The sequence below is a fragment of the Callithrix jacchus genome, chromosome 5 (genome assembly GCF_049354715.1).
Source record: "Callithrix jacchus isolate 240 chromosome 5, calJac240_pri, whole genome shotgun sequence".
Taxonomy (NCBI): domain Eukaryota; kingdom Metazoa; phylum Chordata; class Mammalia; order Primates; family Cebidae; genus Callithrix; species Callithrix jacchus.
Window position 1 is genome coordinate 132,014,805 of NC_133506.1, and position 24,011 is coordinate 132,038,815.

Consider the following 24,011-nt stretch of genomic DNA (forward strand, 5'->3'; position numbering starts at 1 on the left):
CTGAGTAGCTGGGATTACAGGCATCCGCCACCATGCCTGGCTAATTTTGTATTTTTTACTAGAGACAGCGTTTCTCTATGTTGGTCAGGCTGGTCTTGAACTCCCGACCTAAGGTGATCCACCCACCTCGGCCTCCCAAAGTGCTAGAATTACAGGCGTGAGACATCGCGCCCGGGCTTTCACGTTTCTTTATAAGGAATGCCAGGGAAGAACTGGAGTGGGCACTGGCTCACATTTCCTGAGCACCTACTAGATACCAGGCCCTTTGTATGCGTGGTGTTCCTTAATTTACCTCAAATCCAAGCGGCCTTTGTGATGTGTTATTCAGAGAGGCTCTTCCTTGGCTGAAATCACAGAGCTAGTCAGCCTGTAATCCCAGCACTTTGGGGGGCCAAGGTAGGTAGATCACCTGAGGTCAGGAGTTCGAGACCAGCCTGACTAATATGGTGAAACCCTGTCTCTAATAAAAAATACAAAAAAAATAGCTGTTTTGCCAGGCACGTTGGCTCATGCCTATAATCCCAGCACTTTGGGAGGCCGAGGCAGGTGGATCACGAGGTCAAGAGATCGAGACCATCCTGGTCAACAAGGTGAAACCCTGTCTCTACTAAAAATACAAAAATTAGCTGGGCATGGTGGTGCGTGCCTGTAGTCCCAGCTACTTGGGAGGCTGAGGCAGGAGAATTGCTTGAACCCAGAAGGCGGAGGTTGCGGAGAGCCAAGATTGTGCCATTGCACTCCAGTATGGGTAACAACAGCGAAACTCCGTTTCAAAAAAAAAAAAAAAAAAAGCTGTTTGTGGCGGCAGGTGCCTGTAGTACCAGCTCCTTGGGAAGCTGAGGCAGAAGAATCACTTGAACCTGGGAGGCAGAGGTTGCAGTGAGCTGAGATTGTGCCACTGCACTCCAGCCTAGACGACAGAGCAAGACTCCGTCTCAAAAAAAAAAAGAAAAGCTTTACCCCAACTTCCTTCACTTCACTTTGCCTTCCCAGGGGTGCGTACACCATCCCTTTGGTCCTCCTCCTGGAGGAGTTAACCTTCATGCACTTCTTTATTTGTTCATCACAGATTTACTGGGTACCTCTGGGTGGGACCAAGGCCAGGTGCCGGGGAGGTGCCCTTTAGATGGCCTGCTGAGCCTTCTGGTCACCCATGGCGATTCCATCAGCCCTGGCCTGGCACCCCTCTTGTTTGCATCACCCAGCTGTGAAGAACTGTTGGTTGCACTTGTCTTTGATCTGCCCCCAGTGGGGCTCCTGCAGGGTTGGCCTCTCCTCCCTCCAGCTCTGCCTGTGAGGTGCCAGGACGCTTCTGGCAACTGCGCCCTGCTCTGCCGGGTACCTCACAGGCTCCACAGGAAGCTTCTGCCCCTGGCTTCCAGCACCCCCTCGCTTTGCTCACACTTTGCTTCCATCCCTCAAGCAGGTATGGTTTCCCAGTGATGCCCCAGACTCTTTAAGGACCTGAATTCAACCCAGTTTGCTGAGGGGACATTCAGTTTGTAGTTGTGAAAATGAATGTAAAGTTCACCTGAAGAAAATGAACGGAAGTAGACTATCCGAAAAGTTTTTTGGGAAAATAAAAAACCATGGAAGATATATCCCCCACCAAATATTAAATGAATAATTAAGTTATAAAGTTTTTCTGCTTTAACTGGTGTACTGTTGATGAAATAAGCAAAAGCACTTCAATGGAACAGGATACACCCAAGAAATAGATCTAGCTATCTCTATGCAAGAAACTGTATCGGGACTTTGAAAAAACTCAGATGACTCAGTAATACAAACTTCAAAACAAAACAAGTTTTAGAAAAGAACACAGGTGATTTTATTTATCCCAATCTAAGCTTGTGTGTGTGTGTGTGTGTGTGTGTGTGTGTGTGTGTGTGTGCTGAGACTGAATCTTACTCTGCCTTCCAGGTTGGAGTGCAGTGGCGTGATCTCAGTTCAAGTGATTCTCCCACCTCAGCCTCCCAAGAAGCTGGGATTACAGGCACGTGCCACCACGGCCAGCTAATTTTTGTATTTTTAGTAGAGATGGGATTTCACAATGTTGGCCACGCTGGTCTCAAACTCCTGACCTCAAGTGATCTGCCTGCCTCGGTCTCTCAAAGTGTGGGATTATAGGTGTGAGCCACCATGCCCTGCCTGGGATAAGCTTCTCTAAGCAAAACCAAAAAGCTATAAAATAGAAAGTCTGATAAACATAAATAAAATAGGAATAAATAAAAGAACTAAAACTCCAGTAGGGCAAAATAACAATAATAAAGGAAATTAAACCACGTATTTTTATGTATGTATTTATTTATTTTTGAGATGGAGTCTCTCTCTGTCACCTAGACTGGAGTGCAGTGGTGCGATTTCAGCTCACTGCAACCTCTGCCTCCTGGGTTCAGATGATTTTCCTGCCTCAGCCTTCAGAGTAACTGAGATTACAGGCATATGCCACTATGCCTGGCTAATTTTTGTATTTTTAGTAGAGACAGGGTTTCACCATGTTGGCCAGGCTGGTCTCGAACTCCTGATTTCAGGTGATCTACGTGCCTCAGCCTCTTAAAGTGCTGGGATTACAGGAATGAGCCACCGTGCCCTGTCCATAGTTATTTTTAATGTACAATAAATTGTTGACTATAGTCACCGTGTTGTGCTATCAAATACTAGATCTTATTCATTCTAGCTAACTATATTTGTGTGCATATTAACCATCCCTCCTTCTCCTTCTACCCCCACCATTACCTTTCCCATCCTCTGATAACCATCCTTCTGCTCTCTATCTCCATGAGTTCGATTGTTTTAAATTTTAGGTCCCACAGATACGTGAGAACACATGAAGTTTGCCTTTCTGTGCCTGGATTATTTCACATAACACAATCACCTCCTGCTCCATCCATGTTATTGCAAATGACAGGATCTCAGTCTTCTTTTATGGCTCACTAGTACTCCCAGGTGTATATAAACCACATTTTCTTTATCCATTTGTTGATGGACACTTAGTGTATCAGTCCATTTTCATACTGCTATGAAGAAATACCCAAGACTGGGGAATTTATAAAGAAAAAGAGATTTAGGGGCCGGGCACAGTGGCTCAAGCCTGTAATCCCAGCACTTTGGGAGGCTGAGGTGGGTGGATCACGAGATCAAGAGATTGAGACCATCCTGGTCAACATGGTGAAACCCCATCTCTACTAAAAATGCAAAAATTAGCGGGGCATGGTGGCGTGTGCCTGTAATCCCAGCTACTCAGGAGGCTGAGGCAGGAGAATTGCCTGAACCAAGGAGGCGGAGGTTGCAGTGAGCCGAGATCGCACCATTGCACTCCAGCCTGGGTAACAAGAGCGAAACTCCATCTCAAAAAAAAGAAAAAGAAAAAGAGATCTGTTGGGCGCAGTGGCTCAAGCCTATAATCCCAGTACTCTGGGAGGCTGAGGCGGGAAAATCATGAGGTCAGGAGTTTGAGACCAACCTGGACAACATGGTGAAACCCTGTCTCTACTAAAAAATACAAAAATTAGCCGGGCACAGTGGCAGGTGCCTGTAATCCCAGCTACTTGGGTGTCTGAGGCAGGAGAATTGCTTGAACCAGGGAGGTGGAGGTTGCAGTGAACCAAGATCATGCCATTGCACTCTAGCTTGGGCAACAAGATTGAAACTCCATCTCAAAAAAAAAATAAAAACAACAACAAAAAGAGATTTAATAGGCTCAGAGTTTCACATGGCTGGGGAGGCCTCACAATCAGAGAGGAAGGCCAAGGAAGAGAAAAGGCACATCTTACATGGCAGCAGGCAAGAGAGTGTGTGCAGGGGAACTGCCCTCTATAAAACCATCAGATCTTATGAGACTTACTATCACGAGGACAGCACAGGAGAAACCTTCCCCCATGATTCAACTACTTCCTAACAGGTCCCTCCCACGACATATGGGGATTATGGGAACTATAATTCAAGATGAGATTTGGGTGGGGACACTTAGGTTGCTTTTACTTCTTAGCTCTTGTGAATAGCTTCAATAAACATGAGAGTATAGATATCTCTTTGATATACCGATTTCCTTTCTTTTGGGTATATACCTAGCAGTGGGATTGCTGGATCACCTGGTGGCTCTATTTTCAGTTTTTTGAGGAACCTCCATACTGTTCCACAGCATGTATACTAATTCGCATTGCCACCAACAGTGTATAAAAGTTCCCTTTTCGGCCGGGTGCAGTGGCTCAAGCCTATAATCCCAGCACTTTGGGAGGCTGAGGCAGGTGGATCACGAGGTCAAGAGATCAAGACCATCCTGGTCAACAAGGTGAAACCCCGTCTCTACTAAAAATACAAAAATTAGCTGGGCATGGTGGTGCGCGCCTGTAGTCCCAGCTACTCGGGAGGCTGAGGCAGGAGAATTGCTTGAACCCAGAAGGCGGAGGTTGTGGTGAGCCAAGATCGTGCCATTGCACTCCAGTCTGGGTAACAACAGCGAAACTCCTTCTCAAAAAAAAAAAAGTTCCCTTTTCTCCACGTCCTCGCCAGCATTTGTTATTGCCTATCTTTTGGATAAAAGCCATTTTAGAGGCTGGACGCAGTGGTTCATGCCTGTAATCCCAGCACTTTGGGATTACCACTAGGTGGGCGGATCACCTGAGGTCGAGAGTTCGAGACCAGCCTGACCAACATGGAGAATCCCCGTCTCTACTAAAAATAAAAACACAAAATTAGCTGGGTTTGGTGGTTCACGTCTGTAATCCCAGCTACTCAGGAGGCTGAGGCAGGAGAATCGCTTGAACCTGGGAGGTGGAGGTTATGGTGAGCTGAGATCATGCCATTGCACTCAGGCCTGGGCACCAAGAGCAAAACTATGTCTCAAAAAAAAAAAAAAAGCCATTTTAACTGGGTTAAGAAAATACCTCATTATAATTTTGATTTCCATTTCTCTGATCAATGATGTTGAGCACCTTTTCATATATCCATTTGTCATTCGTATGTCTCCTTTTAAGAAAAGTCTATTAAGATCTTTTGCCCATTTTGATAGGATTACTGGATATTTTCCCATAGAGTTGTTTGAGCTCCTTATATATTCTGGTTATTAGTCTGCTGTCAGATAGCTAGTTGGCAAATACTCCTCTCATTCTGTGAGTTGTCTCCTCACTTTATTGATTGTTTCCTTAAAGTTCATAGTTTAGGCGGGGCGCAGTGGTGTGCAGTGGTGCACGCCTGTAGTCCCAGCTACTCGGGAGGCTGAGGCAGGAGAATTGCTTGAACCCAGAAGGCGGAGGTTGCGGTGAGCCGAGATTGTGCCATTGCACTCCAGTCTGGGTGACAACAGCGAAATTCTATCTCAAAAAAAAAAAAAAAGTATATCTTATATGAATGGACCTCAGTTTGCTTATCCATTCACCTACTAAAGGATGTCAATTGCTTCCAATTTTTGGCAGTTATGAATAAAGCTGCTACAAACATTCTTGTGTAGGTTTTTGTGTGGATGTAAATTTTCAACTCATTTGGATAAACAGCAAGGAACACGATTCCTGGATCATATGGTAAGAGTACGTTTAGCTTTCTGAAAATTGCCATGCTGTCTTCCAAAGTGGCTGTAGCACTTTGCATTCCTCCTAGTAATGAGCGAGAACTCCTGTATCTCCACACTCACCAGCATTTGGTGCTCTCAGTGTTTTGCATTTCAGCCATTGTGATAGCTGTGTAGTGGCATCTCATTGTTGTTTAAATTTGCAGTTCCCAGCTGGGCATGGTGGCCCATTTCTGGAATCCCAGCATTTTGTGAGGTCAAGGTGGATTTGAGACCAGAAGTGTGTGACCAGAGTAGGTAACAAAGCAAGACCTTGTCTCCATAAAACATTTTAAATTAACCAGGTGTGGTGGCACATGCCTGTAGTTCCAGCTAGTTGGGAGGCTGAGGCAGGAGAATTGCTTGAATCTGGGAGGCAGAGGTTGCAGTGAGCTGAGATCGCACTACTGCCCTCCAGCCTGGGCAACAAGAGTGAAACTCTGTCTCAAATTTAAAAAAAGCAAAACTTAGCTGCGTGTGGTGGCAACACCTGTGGTCTCAGCTACTTGGGAGTCTGAGGTGGGAGATCAAGGCTGCAGTGAGCCACGATTATACCACTGCACTGAAGCCTGGGTGACAAAGCAAGACTGTCTCAAAATAAATAAATTAATACATTAAAATAAAATAAAATAAATTTTAAAGATATATACACTTTGATTTAGCAATTCAACTCTTGGAATGTATCCTGCATATACATGTCTATACAAAAGTAGCGGTGTACAGGACACGTCTATATGTATATTTTCTACCCCAAGGGGGCGGAATTTGCAATAGCAAGAAACCTGGCAACAACTTAAGTGTCCATTAATAGATAACTGGTTCAATCTATTATATCCATTCAGTGAAATACCATGAATCGCTTGAACTCGGGAGGCAGAAGCTGTGGTCAGTGCCATTGCACTCCAGCTTGGTCGACAAGAGTGAAATTCCTTCTCAAAAAGTAAAATAAATGTGTTCTGAGTTCTGATCAATTTATCCAGAACCCGTGGCACCCCTCACCTCCTCTTATCTGCCCCCAAACAGTCCTGAGTCACTGACAGCATTTGGGGGCTCCTGGCCCCTGGGCTCACCCAGTGAGGCCATTCCTGAAGATCAAAGAAACGAAATCACCAGGCAGTGATACTGGACTGGATAGTTACCTGCCGGCACCTTCTAGACACCTCGCTGCACCTCAGTCTCTCCTCCTGCAAGGACAACTATACCGCAGCCCCCAACCCTCCCTAAACACTCATTACAGGAGATTAGCATTACAAAGGCTCAGCACTGTTCCAGAAACCTGGTGGCCCCAGCAGGGATGCTGCTGGTTCCGAAAACCCTACAGCAGGAGGACTTCCTGGCCTGTAAGATCAAGGAAATGTTACTCACAGGTCTTTTTTTTTTTTGAGATGGAGTTTCGCTGTTTTTACCCAGACTGGAGTGCAATGGCACAATCTCGGCTCACCGCAACCTCTGCCTTCTGGGTTCAAGCAATTCTCCTGCCTCAGCCTCCCGAGTAGCTGGGACTACAGGTGCGCACCACCATGCCCAGCTAATTGTATTTTTTAGTAGAGACGGGGTTTCACCTTGTTGACCAGGTGGTCTCGATCTCTTGACCTCGGCCTCCCAAAGTGCTGGGATTATAGGCGTGAGCCACCGCGCCCGGCCTACTCTAAGCAACCCATCAGGCACTTGTCACCCCTCCTGCTCCTGCCGTGCTCGGGGGTTGAACCCAGGGCGCTCCGGGAGGGCTTCCGCCGGCGGGGAGATGGGGGCGAGCCCGGGCCGGACCGCGAGGGGGCGCCCCAGCTCCACACCACCCTTGGCCTCCACCACGCCTGGGCCCTAGAACCTCTGAGAAGCTCCAGGGTGCAAGGGAAAGGAGAGGCCCAGGGGACGGGGGCTTCAGTGGGGACTGAACGGGGGCAGGAGGGGAGGCTGAAGAGGGAGGGAACGTGGAGACGGAGGGGAGGCAAACAACAAGGGGGCATCCAGAGAGAGAGCCCCGGGAGCCCGACCTGGGGGTGGGGCAGGAACCAGGGGTTGGGGCAGCCTGCTGGGGGCTTCTCTTCACCCCCCATTCCTCTGAAGCAGCCCGGAAGCAGGGTTCGGCCAGCGAGCCGCGGTGGCGTCAGCCGCTGGCACCCACTGCTCCCAGGCCCGCGGCTCCAGGCAACCGGGGACGCTGGGGCTGCGCTGGGCAGCGCGTGCGGGTGCGGGTGCAGTATCCCCATCGCGGGCCCAGGCGCGCCCCCACCGGCCCAGGAGCCCTCACCGGCCCGGGCGCCCCCCTGAGGCCTGGCTCCCCGGGGGCCGCGTGCCCATAACGTGACTCAGCGCTTTCTCCGTGCTGGGCTGCGATGGGGAGCGGAAAGGAGGCGGGTGGCGCTGTCCCGGGGAAGGGTCCCTCACAGGCCCCCGCCAGTGGGGATTTTTCCCGGGTCGGGCAGGTTCGTTCATTTGTTCATGAACCCAGCGAGGTAGGAAGCGGGAAGAGAGAGAAAATCCCAGACAAGAAGATGGTGCTCTTGGAAACATCGGGGAATTTGGGGTGCGCTGCAGGCCTGGGTCATCCAGGCCACAGGAGAGACACAGGGCTGTGGCCTGGATTTGGGGAACAGCCACGGCCATAGGTGGTTCTGTTGTACTGGCCTGAGCATAGAAAGTCAACACTAAGACAAAAGTGTGCCAAATTGCAGGGTCTTTATTGCCGGCGGCCACGGAGGACTCACGTCTCTCCAACCCGTGGCCGCGAAAGGAGGGTGTCAAGACCTTTTATACCCGTAAAACCACCTCGGGAGTGAGGGTGAGGGGCTTCAGACGTTCTGAAGGCCAGTGGATTCTGTAAATCACCTCCTGGGCGGGGATGTGGGTGAGGGGCTCCGGACATTCCAGTGGATTCCTGGGCGAAGATGAGGGTGAGGGGCTCCGGACTCTCCGAGGGCCAGGGGACTTTTGACATTCTGATTGTTACTTAAGTGGTTCACAAAAGTCAAGATTAGCATTTGTTTACACATTGTCTAGGTAAGGTGGAAATTACAGTCCTTAATTACTTATTCACATTTGGGTTATAGAGAGCAGTTTCAACAGAAAGCGGAGGTATGGTTCAGGTATGCAATTTTATGGGGCTTTTACCTTGTCACAGTTCAGGGAGGCCGAGGCACAGGTGTGTGGACTGGATTTTGAAGGATAGGAGGAGGGGCCTCAAGACTGGGACCGGCCTTGTGGAAGGAAAGCTGGGAAGTAGGGAGGGAGTCAGGGGTGTGGGAGAGGACAGCTGGGTGTGGAGGAGTGGAGGGAGAGTGGCCTGGGGCCCTGGCATCAGCTGAGGTTGGACTGTGTGTGGAGAGGGGCCTCAGAAGGATGGGCTGCCTGGCAGGAGTAGCCTGGGTGCCGCCAATGAGGAGGGTGCAGTGCCTTGGGCAGTATTTAGAAGATGCAGGCTGCTGGCTAGGGGCGGGAGGCCACAGGGAAGCCCTCCTCAGGAGCAGGCTGAGAGCCAGGTTTCCACCATGGTCCCCAACCCCAAACTGAGGACTGATGGATCCTGCCTTAGCAGTGGGAAACCAGAAGGCCTCATTCCCTAACTGGAGGGAGGGAAGGTGGGTAGCTGACTGGATTGTTGCCCTGAGGCAGGGGATTGAATGAGATGACCCTGAAGGGAATCCCCAGTGTGCTCTTGCTCTGTGGGTTTGCCTGTCGTCCACACCCACGGAAGGGTCCTCCTGTCTGCCTGAAATGAATGAATGAATGGAGATATCTCAGTGTATATTACCTGGCAGGACACCACACACACTTCATTCTTCAATAAGGGCTTTTTAATGAGGCCAGGGAGGAGGCTGGGCTGAAAGTGAGGCCTGGACCCCTGAGGGCAGAGGGATAGGTGGTACAGGCCTGAGCTGCCTGCCTTTCTTTCTTTTCTCTCTCTTTCTTTTGCTCTTTCTTTTTCTTTTCCTTTCTTCCTTCCTTCCCCCTCTCTCTCTTTCTTTCTTTCTTGACAGGTGGGACAGGCCGGAGCTGCCTCTCCTCCCCTCCCCTCCCCTCCCCTCCCCTCCCCTCCCCTCCTCTCCTTTCTCTCTCCCTTCCTCTCTCTTTCTTTTCTTCTTTCTTGACAGAGTTTCTCTCTTGTCACCCAGGCTGGAGTGCAGTGGCGCCATCTCTGCTCACTGCCACCTCCCCCTCTGGGGTTCAAGCGAGCCTCCTGGCTCAGCCTTCCTGGCGGTAGCTGGGACTACAGGTGTGCACCACCACGTGTGGCTAAATTTTTTGTATTTTTAGTAGAGAAGGGGTTTCACCATGTTGGCCAGTCTGGTCTCGAACTCCTGACCTCAGGTGATTTCCACCCTCCCCGCACCCCCCTCCCCCGCCTCCCAAAGTGCTGGGATTACAGTCATGAGCCACTGCGCCTGGCCTCCTGAGTTGCCTTTCTGATAGTTCCCCACTGTCTGCCCCGCCGAAAACTCTAGCTTTTGGATCTGGGTCTGCCAGTAATTGTGAGAACCGGGGCACATCCTGCTGCCCCCATCCATGCTGCCATGCTCTGCTGAGCACCAACTGTGTGCCAGTGGGGGAGACACATACGCTGTGGGGGTGAGTGGAGAGGTGGAGACGTCCACACGAGTCCCCAGCCGTCAGTGCCGTGAGAAGCCAGCTTCACTTGTGCCACCATCCTCAGAGTTGTGTCCTCTCTCTGTGCCTCATTTTCCTCAGCTATGGGTGACACTAGGAGGCTCCTGAGGGTTCCTGCAGATGACAGGTGCTTGCTGCTGTCATTGAGGGTCACTCCAGCTGCTCCTGGCTCCCACAAAAGGGCAAACAGATAAACCCCACCTCCCACCCACACTCCTCCAGGAATCTGGGGTCTGCCAGAGGCCCAGCAGCTGATGTGGTGCCTCCCAGAGCTCAGGGCCCAGCCCAGGTGCTGCCCGTAGCAAACCTGAACCCCAGACAGCAGCCAGGAGTCCCACAGTGGGCAGTCTGTGCTGGCAGCAGGCGAGGGGCATGGGTACTGGGCAGGCAGGAACAGAGCCCCCCTCCCGCCCCCGCACTTATCCTCTGCCCTGGGGGAATTCGCCAGCCGTAGGGGTGAAACAGGGAAAGGGATTGTGATGGAAGTCATCCCCCAAACTGAGTTCTGACCCACCAGCTAAAAGGGCTCAGGCTCAAGGATGGACAGTGGGATGTGGGCGTTCTGGAACTCTGGCCACCTAGGGGCAGAGCAAATGTCCACCCCAGCCCCAACTCTGCTCCAGCCAGACCCACCCTTCTGTGAGAGAGGTGGTATTGCTAGAGCTAACATTGGTTCAGGCACTAGCCTGGGGACCCTGATGAGTGTTACCAACTGCCTGCTCAAACAGAAGGGCCAAAAAGGCTGGCGCGAGTTCTGCCAGGACAGTGATGCAGGGAGGACCCTCCCTCACTCTGCAGATGTCACCGGCTGCATTGAGAGATCTGGGCTTGGGTGGCATGGTGACATGCACCCCGCAGTCTGTATGTTCCCCCGTCAAGAGGTCCATTGTATGGTCATCAGTACCGTGCGCCTGCTGTCCTGGTCTCCAGCAGCTGGGGTGTGTCGAGGATACTGTGGGAGTCCAGAGCCCACACCTTACCCGGGTGGAGACCAGGACTGGGGACTGTGGAACTAAGTCCTGAAGGGCATTACCCAGGGGAAGGAGGAGAGCGGGAGGGGGGTCATTCAAGGCAGAGGGCAGGGATTGAGACAGGAAGAGTGGAAACTGATTCTGAGTGGTGCATTAGTGTGACTGGTCACGGGGGCAGGGGAGGCGGGAAGGTGAGGGGTTAGCAGGAGTCAGACCTCGATGGAGCTTAGAGGGGGCCTGAAGCTACTGTAGGCAAGGGAAGTCACTGTGCTATTTGCAGAGGAGTCTTGTGGTCAGAACTGCACTTGAAAAGGGTCACCCTGGCCCCTTACCTTCCCTAGCACTGAGAGGCTAGCAGTGCCCTGGGCACACTGGGGGTCCCACCTCCATGCCTTTGCTCACCCTCCTCCTTCTGCCTGAAACTTCTTTCCTCCCTGCACTCCTGCTGGATACCCAAGCCTCCGCTTTTAAGAATCAACTCAGTAGGCCGGGCACGGTGGCTCAAGCCTGTAATCCCAGAACTTTGGGAGGCTGAGGTGGGTGGATCACGAGGTCAAGAGATCGAGACCATCCTGGTCAACATGGTGAAACTCCATCTCTACTAAAAATACAAAAAAAAATTAGCTGGGCATGGTGGTGCGCGCCTGTAATCCCAGCTACTCAGGAGGCTGTGGCAGGAGAATTGCCTGAACCCAGGAGGTGGAGGTTGCGGTGAGCCGAGATCGTGCCATTACACTCCAGCCTGGGTAACAAGAGCACAGCTCTGTCTCAAAAAAAAGAATCAACTCAGGGTTTGGGTGTGGTGGCTCACACCTGTAATCCCAGCACTTTGGGAGGCCGAGGCGGGTGGATCACTTGAGATCAAGAGTTGGAGACCAGCCTGGGCAACATGGTGAAGACCTGTCTTATCTCTACTAAAAATACAAACGTTAGCCAGGTGTGGTGGCATGCACCTGTAGTCCCTAGCTACTGGGGAGGCTGAGGCAGGAGAATCAATTGAACCTGGGAGGCAGAGGTTGTAGTGCGTTGAGATCGCACCACTGCACTGCAGCCTGGTGACAGAGCGAGACTCCATCTCAAAAATAAAAAAAAATAATAAAAAAAGAACCAACCCAGGGTAGTCCAGTTGGACGTGGCAGGGAGATTGCACACATTTATGTCTTCATTTCCCAAACCCCATCCAAATGAAAAGTAAAGGGATTTTTTAAAAAGCAAAACTATATTACAAAAAGCTTTGTATGAGAATGTTCATAGCAGCTTTATTCACAATAGATCGTAACTGGAAACAACCCAGATATCCACCAAGAGGAGACTGGAGATAAACAAACACCTACCATCAGCTGATGGAATACTACTCAGCCACGAAAAGGAACAACCTACTGATGCATGCACAGCATAAACTCCAAAAATAGCATGCTGCGTGAAAGAAGCTGAGCACAAAGTACAAACTAATATCCTCCATGGGAAATTCTAGATCAGGGAAAACTGACCCATGGCAATAGAAATCAAATGAGTGGGTACTTAGGGACAGTGGTAGGGATCCCCTGGAAAGGGGCCTGAGGAAATTTTCTGTGTTTTGATACGTATCTATCAAAACGGGTTGAATTGTACACTTAAGATCGGCTCATTTAATTATACGTGAATTTTACCTCAATAAGAATAAAATAAGCTGGGCACAGTAACTCAGGCCTGCAATCCTGGCACTTTGGGAGGTGGAGGCGGGGGAATCACCTGAGGTCAGGAGTTTGAGACCAGCCTGGCCAACGTGGCGAAACCCTGTCTCTACTAAAAATACAAAAATTAGCTGGGCGCGGTGGCTTACCCCTATAATCCCAGCACTTTGGGAGGCCGAGGCGGGTGGATCACGAGGTCAAGAGATCGAGACCATCCTGGCCAACAAGGTGAAATCCCGTCTCTACTAAAAACACAAAAATTAGCTGGGCATGGTGGTGCGCACCTGTAGTCCCAGCTACTCAGGAGGCTGAGGCAGGAAAATTGCTCAAACCCAGGAGGCGGAGGTTGCGGTGAGCTGAGATTGTGCCATTGCACTGCAGTCTGGGTAACAACAGCGAAACTCCGTCTTGAAAACAAAAAACAAAAATTAGCCAGACGTGGTGACCAGCGCCTGCAATCCCAGTTACTAGAGAGGCTGAGGCAGGAGAATCACTTGAACCCAGGAGGCAGATGTTACAGTGAGCTGAGATCGTGCCACTGCACTCCAGCCTCAGGGACAGACCAAGACTCCACCTCAAAAAAACCAAAATAGGCCGGGCGCGGTGGCTCAAGCCTGTAATCCCAGCACTTTGGGAGGCCGAGGCGGGTGGATCACAAGGTCAAGAGAACGAGACCATCCTGGTCAACATGGTGAAACCCCGTCTGTCCTAAAAATACAAAAAATTAGCTGGGCATGGTGGTGCGTGCCTGTAATCCCAGCTACTCAGGAGGCTGAGGCAGGAGAATTGCCTGAACCCAGGAGGCGGAGGTTGCGGTGAGCCGAGATCGCACCATTGCACTCCAGCCTGGGTAACAAGAACAAAACTCCATCTCAAAAATAAATAAATAAATAAAACCCAGAAGGGGAGATAATGGCTGATGAGAGATTCAGCAAATCTAGGCTGAGAACATACGAAGATGAAGAGAAAGTGACAGAGCAGAGGCACAGAAGGGGATACCAAAAGGAAATTTAATGATTGTTCCCCCCAGATTCTGCATAAGGTCAGAACACAAAGCTGAAGTGTATTGCAGAGATCTCTGGCCCCTGTCTTCACACTCCCTGCACAGAGACAATGCTCCTGCCCAGCTCTGACCCCACTGAGATGGGAGGTTTATTTTCTGGAGCAATTGATCCAGGTTCTGGGCCAAGGGACACCAGGCACTTTTGAATGGTAGGGATCAGACACTGGTCTGAAAACAAGGATATCTGGGAGGCTGAGGCAGGTAGATCACCTGAGGTTAGGAGTTCGAGATCAGCCTAGAAAGAAGTCTGCATCCTGAAAAACAAAACCCTCACCCCAAGGCTGGGCACAGTGGCTCACGCCTGTAATCCCAGCACTTTGGGAGACTGAGGCGGGTGGATCACAAGGTCAAGAGATCGAGACCATCCTGGTCAACAAGGTGAAACCCCGTCTCTACTAAAAATACAAAAATTAGGGGGGCATGGTGGTGTGTGCCTGTAGTCCCAGCTACTCGGGAGGCTGAGGCAGGAGAATTGCCTGAACCCAGGAGTCAGAGGTTTCGGTGAGCCGAGATCGTGCCATTGCACTCCAGTCTGGGTAACAGCAAATCTCTGTCTCAAAAAAAAAAAAAAAAAAAAAACACCCTGACCCCTTCCTGGCTCAGCAGCCACGTGAAGCTCAAACCCTGAGGTGATAAAGTGGCCCTGGAAGAAAGGTCCACTGGTACTGAGCATTAGAGCCCTCCAGCAAAAAGGCTGGGCGGTCGGACCACAAAGCCTGAGAGCTGGCAGCTGCCTCTACTTGCTGAACTTGTAGATAGCTTTTCAGCACTTCCATTTTAGAAGTGAACTTACAGCCAGTATGGCTAGACATTTGAGGAAAGCCTTCAACTTGAAGTGAGAGCTTATGACAGCTCCAAATCGAAAGAAAGACAGACAAGAAAGAGGGAGGAAGGGAGGGAGGGAAAAATTCCTGACCTTAAGTGATCCATCCACCTCAGCCTCCCAAAGTGCTCGGATTACAGGCATGAGCCACCGTGCCCAGCCTTTTTATTTTTTCTTTTTAGATGAAGTCTTGCTCTTCTCACCCAGGCTGGAATGAAGTGGTGCAATCTCGACTCACTGCAACTTCTGCCTCCTGGGTTGAAGCGATTCTCCTGCCTCAGCCTCCTGAGTAGTTGGAATTATAAGTGTGTGCCACCACACCCGACTAATATTTGTATTTTTTAGTAGAGACGGGGTTTTGCCGTGTTGGCAATGCTGGTCCTTGAACTCCTGACCTCAGGTGATCCACCTGCCTCAGCCTCCCAAAGTGCTGGGATTACAGGTGTGAGCCACTGCACCTGGTCTATTTATGGATTTTTAAAAGGGTATTCAAAGAGAATCGTATTGACAAGAATTCGTAAGACTTTTTGGAATGTTTGTGAATAATTAGCAGTAAGAGCACAAAACATTTAAAAAATGACAAGAAATGAGGCAATTATTAACTCCCGCAGCCTTCATGAAAGAGTGCACGCTGGGCTCTGTGGTGAGCAATATGCACCACGTCATGCCAGCCACAGGGTGTCTGGCTACCTAACAAAAATCTGACCAAACAGGAGGATGGAGGAGGGAAGCGAGCCATATCCTCACCTTCTATGGCAGGAAGCCATTGGGTAACATTCAGATACATGGAAGATCCGGGACTGGTAGTAATCAGAAGTATAATGCCAGGCGTGGTGGCTCACACCTGTAATCCCAGCACTTTGGAAGGCCAAGGTATGTGGATCACCTGAGGTCAGGAGTTCAAGACCAGCCTGGCCAACATGGTGAGGCCCCATCTCTAACAAAAATACAAAAATTAGCTGGGCATGGTGGCATGTGTCTGTAGTCGCAGATACTGGGGAGGCTGAGGCAGGAGAATCACTTGAACCCAGGAGGCGGAGGTTGCAGTGAGCCGAGATCATGCCATTGCACTCCAGCCTGGGCGACAGAGCAAGAGTCTGTCACACACATACACCACAAAAACAGAAGAGCAGGGATTATTTGAACCAGTAAAATAAATGAAAGTGGTTATGGCTACCTGGGAACAGGAGCTGAAGGAAGAGCTAGCGACCTTTTGTGTTTTTTGAACATACTAAGTCTTTTTAAGGTTGATATGTATTCCAGGTGCATATACTACTATGATGTAAAAATTTTTCCTTTAAAAAAAGCCAGGTGCGGTGGCTCCCACCTGTAATCTGAGCACTTTCAGAGGCCGAGGTGGGAAGATCACTTAAGCCCAGGAGTTCAAGACCAGCCTGGCCAACATGGTGAAACCCCTTCTCTAGTAAAAATACAAAAAGCTGGGCTTGGTGGTGGACACCTGTGGTTCCAGCTACTTGGGGGGCTGAGGTAAGAGAATTGCTTGAATCCAGGAGGCTGAGGTTGCAGTGAGCCGAGATGGTGCCACTGCACTTCAGCCTGGGTGACAGAGCAAGACTCGGTCAAAAAAAAAAGACAGAAAAAAAAGGAAGGGCCCAGTGGCTGTTTGGAGTGAGGGCAGCGGGCTGGGAGACAGCTGGCTGAAGTTCCATCCCAAGTGGGGGATGTGGCATGAGGGAAGACCACGGGGGGAGAAGGGAAATCCGGCCAAGCATACGGAGAGTTTGAGGTGCTTCTCCATGAGTTTGAGCATGTTATGGGGTGCCTGAAAGAGGGTTCAGTCTGGGGAATGAAAGAGCATTGTAGGAGACTCAGCTTGGAAAGGGAACCATCCCTCATGAGCAAAGCTCCGGGAACAGAATTCCTGCCCTGAAGCTGCAATGCCCAACATTTTAGCCTCAGAGCCTGAGTCCCTTGTGTATGGCTGTGGGCTTCCCAACTCCATGGGATAGAAAGGCTTCCCTTAGACCGGGTCTGGCCCTTCTTCTTTGTTGCCCCTCCCTCACTCAGCCCAAAGGTGTAAGAAACCAGGTCACCAGGTCTGGCACCTGGGTCCCTGGCCTTCCTCTCCTGCAGCTGAGAATCTTTGGCCTCCACCTGCGTCCTGTGAGCTGCGTGCAGGTCAGCCACCCTGACCTCCAGGTACTGCTGTCCCTCTCAGGGCTCCTGTCCCATCTTTCTGCTCCCCTTGCTCCATTCCAAGTTACTGCAGACCTCCTGCTCCTCCGCCCTTCTGCCCCTTTCACTAGCGCACACTAGCCAGAGCTCCCCACACTCTCAGGTTCATCCTGCTGCAACCCCACCCCCTCCCCATCCTCTTTCTCTTCCCTTTCCAAACTTCCTACCTCCCCACCTCCCCAGACCCTCTTCCTCCTGCCCCCACCAGGAGCTCACTCAGCACTGCCAACCCCCAGAACCTTCAGCCTGCCCTCCCTCGGGGTCACCCATATGCCTTCTTTCCTTCAAACACCCTCAGGCCGCCCATATATTTTTTTTTTTTTTTTGAGACTGAGTCTTACTCTGGAGTGCAGTGGCATGATCTTGGCTCACTGGAACCTCCGCCTACCGGGTTCAAGAGATTCTCCTGCCTCAGCCTCCCGAGTAGCTGGTACTACAGGCATGGGCCATCATGCCCAGCTAATTTTTGTTTTTTGTTTCGCTCTTGTTACCCAGGCTGGAGTGCAATGGCGCGATCTCAGCTCACCGCAACCTCCGCCTCCTGGGTTCAGGCAATTCTCCTGCCTCAGCCTCCTGAGTAGCTGGGACTACAGGCACACACCACCATGCCCAGCTAATTTTTTTTTTTGTATTTTTAGTAGAGACGGGGTTTCACCATGTTTACCAGGATGGTCTCGATCTTTTGACCTTGTGATCCATCCGCCACAGCCTCCCAAAGTGCTGGGATTACAGGTGTGAGCCACCGCGCCCGGCCTAATTTTTGTATTTTTAGTAGAGACAGGGTTTCACCATGTTGGCCAGGCTGGTCTCCATCCCTGACCTCGTGATCTGCCCGCCTCGGCCTCCAAAGTGCTGAGATTACAGGCATGAGCCCCCGAGCCTGGCCTAGGCCTCCCATCTTCGCACTCTCTCTGGGTCTGCCCGCCCTCACCCTCTCCTTCCTTTCTCTCCACTTGGAGCTGGAGTTTGCTGCCTGCTCTCAGACTCTCCCCACACCCCCTCCACCCAGCCAACCGCACTAAGGAAATGACCAGTGGGGACCTCCAGGGCCAAAGCCAGCTTCCACTGCCCACTCAGGGTGCCCTGTGGCGTTCCGCACTGTGGGCGCTCCCTTCAGGCTGGCGGGGAACAGGTGTGCCAGCTCAGCAGCTCCCCTAGCCGGAGCTCCCAGGCGTCCTCCTGGCTCCCCCTTGGCTCTGCCTCCTCCCTGGTCCCCTGGTTTCCTAATGGTGGCCCTGCTGTCTGCTCCCCTCCTGTTCTCACTTCCATAGGAGAGGCCCCAAATCCACAGGGTCAACAGCTGGTCCCCTCGCTCAGTTCCTGAACCTGGCAGCCTGGGGCTTTCCTCAAAGTTCTCACTGGGCTGAAATGCCTTCTCCGTCCGCACAGTGCCGGATCAAACCACTACCTCCTGAGGCCTCGAGAATGTTCCTAGCCCAGGGCCTGGAGAACCCCTGGGTGTTGCCTATCTGGCTTCTTGGCTGGTTTTCTATTTTGTATTGATCTGCCAGCCGGCACATTGATTCATTCATTTATTCAAGAAATACTTCACATGGTGGGGGCTAGGATGCTTGGAAGGTAGGAATGAGCATGACGGCCATCTTCCCGCAGGGCCTGCGGAGCTGTGGACTGAGGAGGTAGGGACTGTATCCCAGTCGGCCCTTCCTTCCCCCACCTACCTCGTGGACAGAGTTCACTGGAAGGAAATCGAGGGCACTCTGTTGCTCAGTGGGGGTGGGGACAGGGCTTGGTGGCCAGCGTTAGGAGGAAGAGAGGCAGGGCAGCTGGTGGGGGTAAAGGGCTGCTGTCGGAGCCTGTGGGTGGCTGGGCGAGGGGAGAGCTGTGGGCAGCCGCCCTGCCTCAGCTTAATTCCCTGGGCAAACAGCAGCACTGGGAGGGCTGCCCACCCACCACAACCCTGCAGCGGCTCTGGCTGCAAAGAGCCCTGGGGACTGTGGGTAGGGTGGGCTTCATGGAGATGTGCACACTTCTCCAATTCTTGGAACTACTGCTTTCCTGGGAGTTCAGAGCCTGGGGCTCAGACCCCTCTGTCCTCAGAACAGGTGGTGTGGCCCAGGGCAGGTGGGGACCTGGTGGGGGTAGGTTCAGGACTATACTGGGAGTCTGGCGGGGGCCAGCAGGGAGACCCTCAGCCCCGACAGCCGCTCGGTGAGGGTCCCCCCACCTCTCCTTGCCTGGCCAGCTCAGGCTGGCTTCCGGGGGACAGCGTCCGTCCAGTTGGCCCCTGCCAACTTCTGACGCAGACACGGAAGGTTCAAGCCCCAGCACGCCCAGTGCCTCTAACCTGCCCACCTGGGAGCCAAGAGTGGGGTGGACACAGGTGCCCCGGGAAGAAGGAGGCAGCGCCTGGGGGCCTCCTACACCTCACCTGCTTCTCAGCTCACAGTAGTCAGTGAGGCTTTGGCAGGGGGGCTCACAAAGCCCCTCCCCTGCCCGAGGTGGCCCCCCCTTCCTTGTCATCTGTTTTCCTCCTCTTCAAACAAGAATGTGTCAGCAGGACCCGGCCACTCCCCTACCCCATTGTTAACAAGTCCGGCTCCGCAGCCCCTCCCCACATCCCCGCCCCCGACAGGCCCAGGCCTGCCCCAAGACCAGCCCACTGCCCCCTGCCGGGAGCGCACCTACACCTGTTTACCTTTGGGCGTCAGCCCAGGAGGGAGCTGCACCTGACCCTCCACTTCCCCACCCCGCCTTCCTTCCCGCCCTCCTGCTCACCCTCTTCCTGCAAGTCTGGGTCCTGGGGCGGAGGCGGAGGTGGAGAGCCATTCCTGACACCAGTCCCAGACTTAGCTCAGCTCTGCAGGGGGGCCTGGCCAGTGCTTCCCAGCGGAGCATAACGTGCGGGGTTCAGGGGATCCCTGGGGGCCTTCCAGACCTGAGAGTCACTGGGCCCCTGGTGACCTGTCCTGTGGAAAAGGACGTGCCCTGCGCAGGGAGGGGGAGCCCTCCAAGGTCTGAGCTCCTGGCCTTTTCTCCCACGTCCTGGCCCTTCCCTCCCTCTCCAGCACATTCCTAGTCGGGGATGCAGCGGGAAGGCAGAATGGAAAAGGCAGGAAGTTCGGGGACAGAAGTGGCTCCTTGCTTTGGGAACTGGCTTCCTCCAACACTTAAAAGAAGGTGGGGTCGGGTGAGGTGGCTCACTCCTGTAATCCCAGCACTTCAGGAGGCCGAGGTGGTCCTCGGATCACTTGAGGATCCAGCCTGGCCAAGACAGTGAAACCCCGTCTCTACTAAAAATACAATAATTAGCCGGGCGAGGTGGCACACGCCTGTTATCCCAGCTACTCGGGAGGCTGAGGCAGGAGAATCGCTTGAACCCCAGGAAGCAGAGGTTGCAGTGAGCCAAGTTTGTTCCACTGCACTCCAGCCTGGGTGACAAAGCGAGACTCTGTCTCAAAAAAAAAAAAATGAGGCGGTTCTGGCGGGGGCTGTTACATGCAGCAGGTGCTGGTTACCCCAAAAGTGGGGCTTGCAGGTTAGAATGAAAGGAGGTGAGGAACCTGCCCAGAGAACTTGAGTCAAGAGCTCAAAGCCACGCAGCTCCAAAAAGATAGGACAGGGAGTGAATGGTGCCCTCAGATTGGGATGCTGGCACAGGGAGGAGCGTGATAGGGCAATCTGCAAAGTTTGAATGGGGTCCCTGGATTAGATGGGATTATCCGGCCAATCTTTTTATTTATTTATTTATTATTTTTAAGATGGAGTTTCGCTCTTGTTACCCAGGCTGGAGTGCAATGGCGCGATCTCGGCTCACCGCAACCTCCACCTCCTGGGTTCAGGTAATTCTCCTGCCTCAGCCTCCTGAGTAGCTGGGATTACAGGCACGCACCACCATGCCCAGCTAATTTTTTTTGTATTTTTAGTAGAGACGGGGTTTCACCATGTTGACCAGGATGGTCTCGATCTCTTGACCTCGTGATTTACCCGCCTCGGCCTCCCAAAGTGCTGGGATTACAGGCTTGAGCCACCGCGTCCAACCTATCTGGCCAATCTTAATTTCTGATTTTTTTTTTTAGACAGGGTCTCACTCTGCCACCCATGCAGGAATGCAGTGGTGCCATCACAGCTAACTGAAGCCTTGATCTCCTGGGCTCAGCTCAGGCGATTCTTCTGCCTCAGCCTTCTGTGTAGAGAGTAGCTGGGACCACAGAGGCACCATACCTGGCAATTTTTAAAAAGTATCTGAGAGGCCAGGCACGGTGGCTCACACTTGTAATCCCAGCACTTTGGGAGACCAAGGCAGTCGACCACCCGAGGTCGGGAGATCCAGACCAGCCTGGCCAACATGGCGAACTCCCATCTCTACTGAAAATACAAAAATTAACCGGGCATGGTTGCAGGCGCCTCTAATCCCAGCTCAGGAGGCTGAGGCAGGGAGAATTACTTGAACCTGGGAGGCGGAGTCTGCCATAAGCTGAGATCCTACCACTGCACTCCAGCCTGGGTGACGTAGTGAAACTCCGTCTTTTTTTTTTTTTTTTTTTAGACGGAGTTTTGCTCTTGTTACCCAGGCTGGAGTGCAATGGCGCGATCTCGGCTCACCACAACCTCCGCCTTCTGGGTTCAAGCAATTCTCCTGCCTCAGCCTCCTGAGTAGCTGGGACTACAGGCATGCACCACCATGCCCAGCTAATTTTTGTATTTTTAGTAGAGAGATGGGATTTCACCTTGTTGACCAGGATGGTCTCGATCTCTTGACCTCGTGATCCACCCACCTCGGCCTCCCAAAGTGCTGGGATTATAGGCCCGGTGAGACTCTGTCTTAATAAACAAAACAAACAAACCAACTGCAGAGATAGGGTCTTGTTATGTTGCCCAGGCTGGTCTCGACCTCTTGGGCTCAAGCAAGCCTTCTACCTCGGCCTCCCAAAGTACTGGGATTACAGTCATGAGCCATTGTGCTGGGTTAATCTCCTGATTTTGATGGTTACACTACTGCTTAGAAGTGCCCTTGTTTTGAGAAAATATGTGCTGAGATATTTAGTGGTATGGGGTGTCAGGTCTTCAACACACTGTCAAATGGTGCAAAACATATTTTGATTGGGATTACATAGAACCCAGAAATAAATAATAGGTAAATAGGCTGGGCGTGGTGGCTCACACATGTAATCCCAGCACTTTGGGAGGCTGAGGTGGGTGGATCACTTGAGGTCAGGAGTTCAATCAAGATCAACCTGGCCAACATGTTGAAACCCCATCTCTACTAAAAATACAAAAGTTAGCCAGGTGTGGTGAAGCACACCTGTAATCCCAGCCACTCAGGAGGCTGAGGTAAGAGAATGGCTTGAACCTGGTGGGGCAGGGTGCGCAGGTTGCAGTGAGCTGACATCATGCCACTGCACTTCAGTTGAGGCAATAGAACGAGACGTCTCAAAAAAAAAAAAAATAGAAGAGGTAAATAAACTTTTTTTTTTTTTGAGACGGAGTTTTGCTCATGTCACCCAGGCTGGAGTGCAATGGCACGATCTCGGCTCACTGCAACCTCCGCCTCCTGGGTTCAGGCGATTCTCCTGCCTCAGCCTCCCGAGTAGCTGGGACTACAGGCACGCGCCACCATGCCGGCTAATTTTTTGTATTTTTAGTAGAGACGGGGTTTCACCATGTTGACCGGGATGGTCTCGATCTCTTGACCTCATGATCCATCTGCCTCGGCCTCCCAAAGTACTGGGATTACAGGCGTGAGCCACCGCGCCCTGCCTTTTTTTTTTTTAGATGGAGTCTCGGTCTTGTTGCCCAGGCTGGAGTGCAGTGGCACGATCTCGCCTCGCTGCAACCTCCGCCTCCTGGTTCAAGCAATTCTCCTGCCTCAGCTTCCCAAGTAGCTGAGATTACAGGCACCTGCCACCATGCCTGGCTAATTTTTTTTTTATTTTTAGTAGAGATGGGGTTTCACCATCTTGGTGAGGCTGGTCTCTGAACACCTGATCTCGTGATCCACCCACCTCAGCCTTCCAAAGTGCTAGGATTACAGGTGTTAGCCACCTCGCCCGGGTGAACATTCTTTTTTTTCTCTCTCTTTTGAGATTCTTGCTCTGTTGCCCAGACCGTAGTGCAGTGGCGTGATCTTGGCTCACTGCAACCTCTGCCTCCCTGTATCCTGAGTAGCTAGGATTACAGGTGCCTGCCACCACACCCAGCGAATTTTTTGTATTTTTAGTAGAGAGGCAGTTTCACCAAGTTGACCAGGCTGGTCTCACACTCCTTTCCTTGGATGAGCCACCCGACACAGCCTCCCAAAGTACTGGGATTGATTACAGGCATGAGCCACCACTCGTGGCCAAAAAGCCACCCCACTGAGGGGCAAGGCAGGGGTGAATAGCAGTGAGAGGCTCCTAGCGGATGCTCTCCCAACTCCGCAGCATGGCCTGCTGGAAGAGTTCTGCCATCTCCAGGGCCCCTTCTCAGTTTTGGCTGCACATTGGAAGCATCTGGGAACCTTACAAATGCTGATGTCTGGGTCCCACCCCGGAGATTCTGGTCTAATTGGTCCAGGGTGCAGCCCAGCAGCGGGATCTTCAGGAGCCTCCAGGTTACTGTCAAGCTGGGGCAAACCTTGCTCAGCTTCTCAGGCCTGGTGCTCCCCCAGTGGGGGGGGTCCTGCCTGCCCCAGACATTGCCCCTCTTCCCCCTAGCACAGGCCTGGGGCACACAGCTACACACCCCGCCAGTCAGTCCAAAGCTGGAGGCTGATCCTGGGGAGAAAAGGCTGATTCCCCTAATGCTGCGCCCGTGCCTTGTTCCCACAATGGTGGGGTCCATGGAGAGGAAGGGGGTGGACAGTGGGGAAGGGAAGGGGGAATTGCCTTCGGGGTAAAGGGAATTGGGGTGGCCCTCAGCCAGCCTTCCCGGACCCTGCAGGCTGCTTGCCCTTCTGCAGTATTTAGAATAATTAGCAAGTGAAAGCAGCTGGTTAGCAGGGGAATGCTAGGTTGGCCTAGAGCCAGCCTAGAGGATGGAGAAAGAAAGGGGCTTTGGGAGAAAGGGGTCCGTGGAGGTTGGGCAGGAGTGCTCAGGACGTTGCCTGTTTGTGCCCCTGCGTGTGTGTGCTCATGTGCGCACCTGTGTGAGAGGAATTGGCTCTCCCGAGGAGTCGTGCACCAGTGAGGGTGTGTGT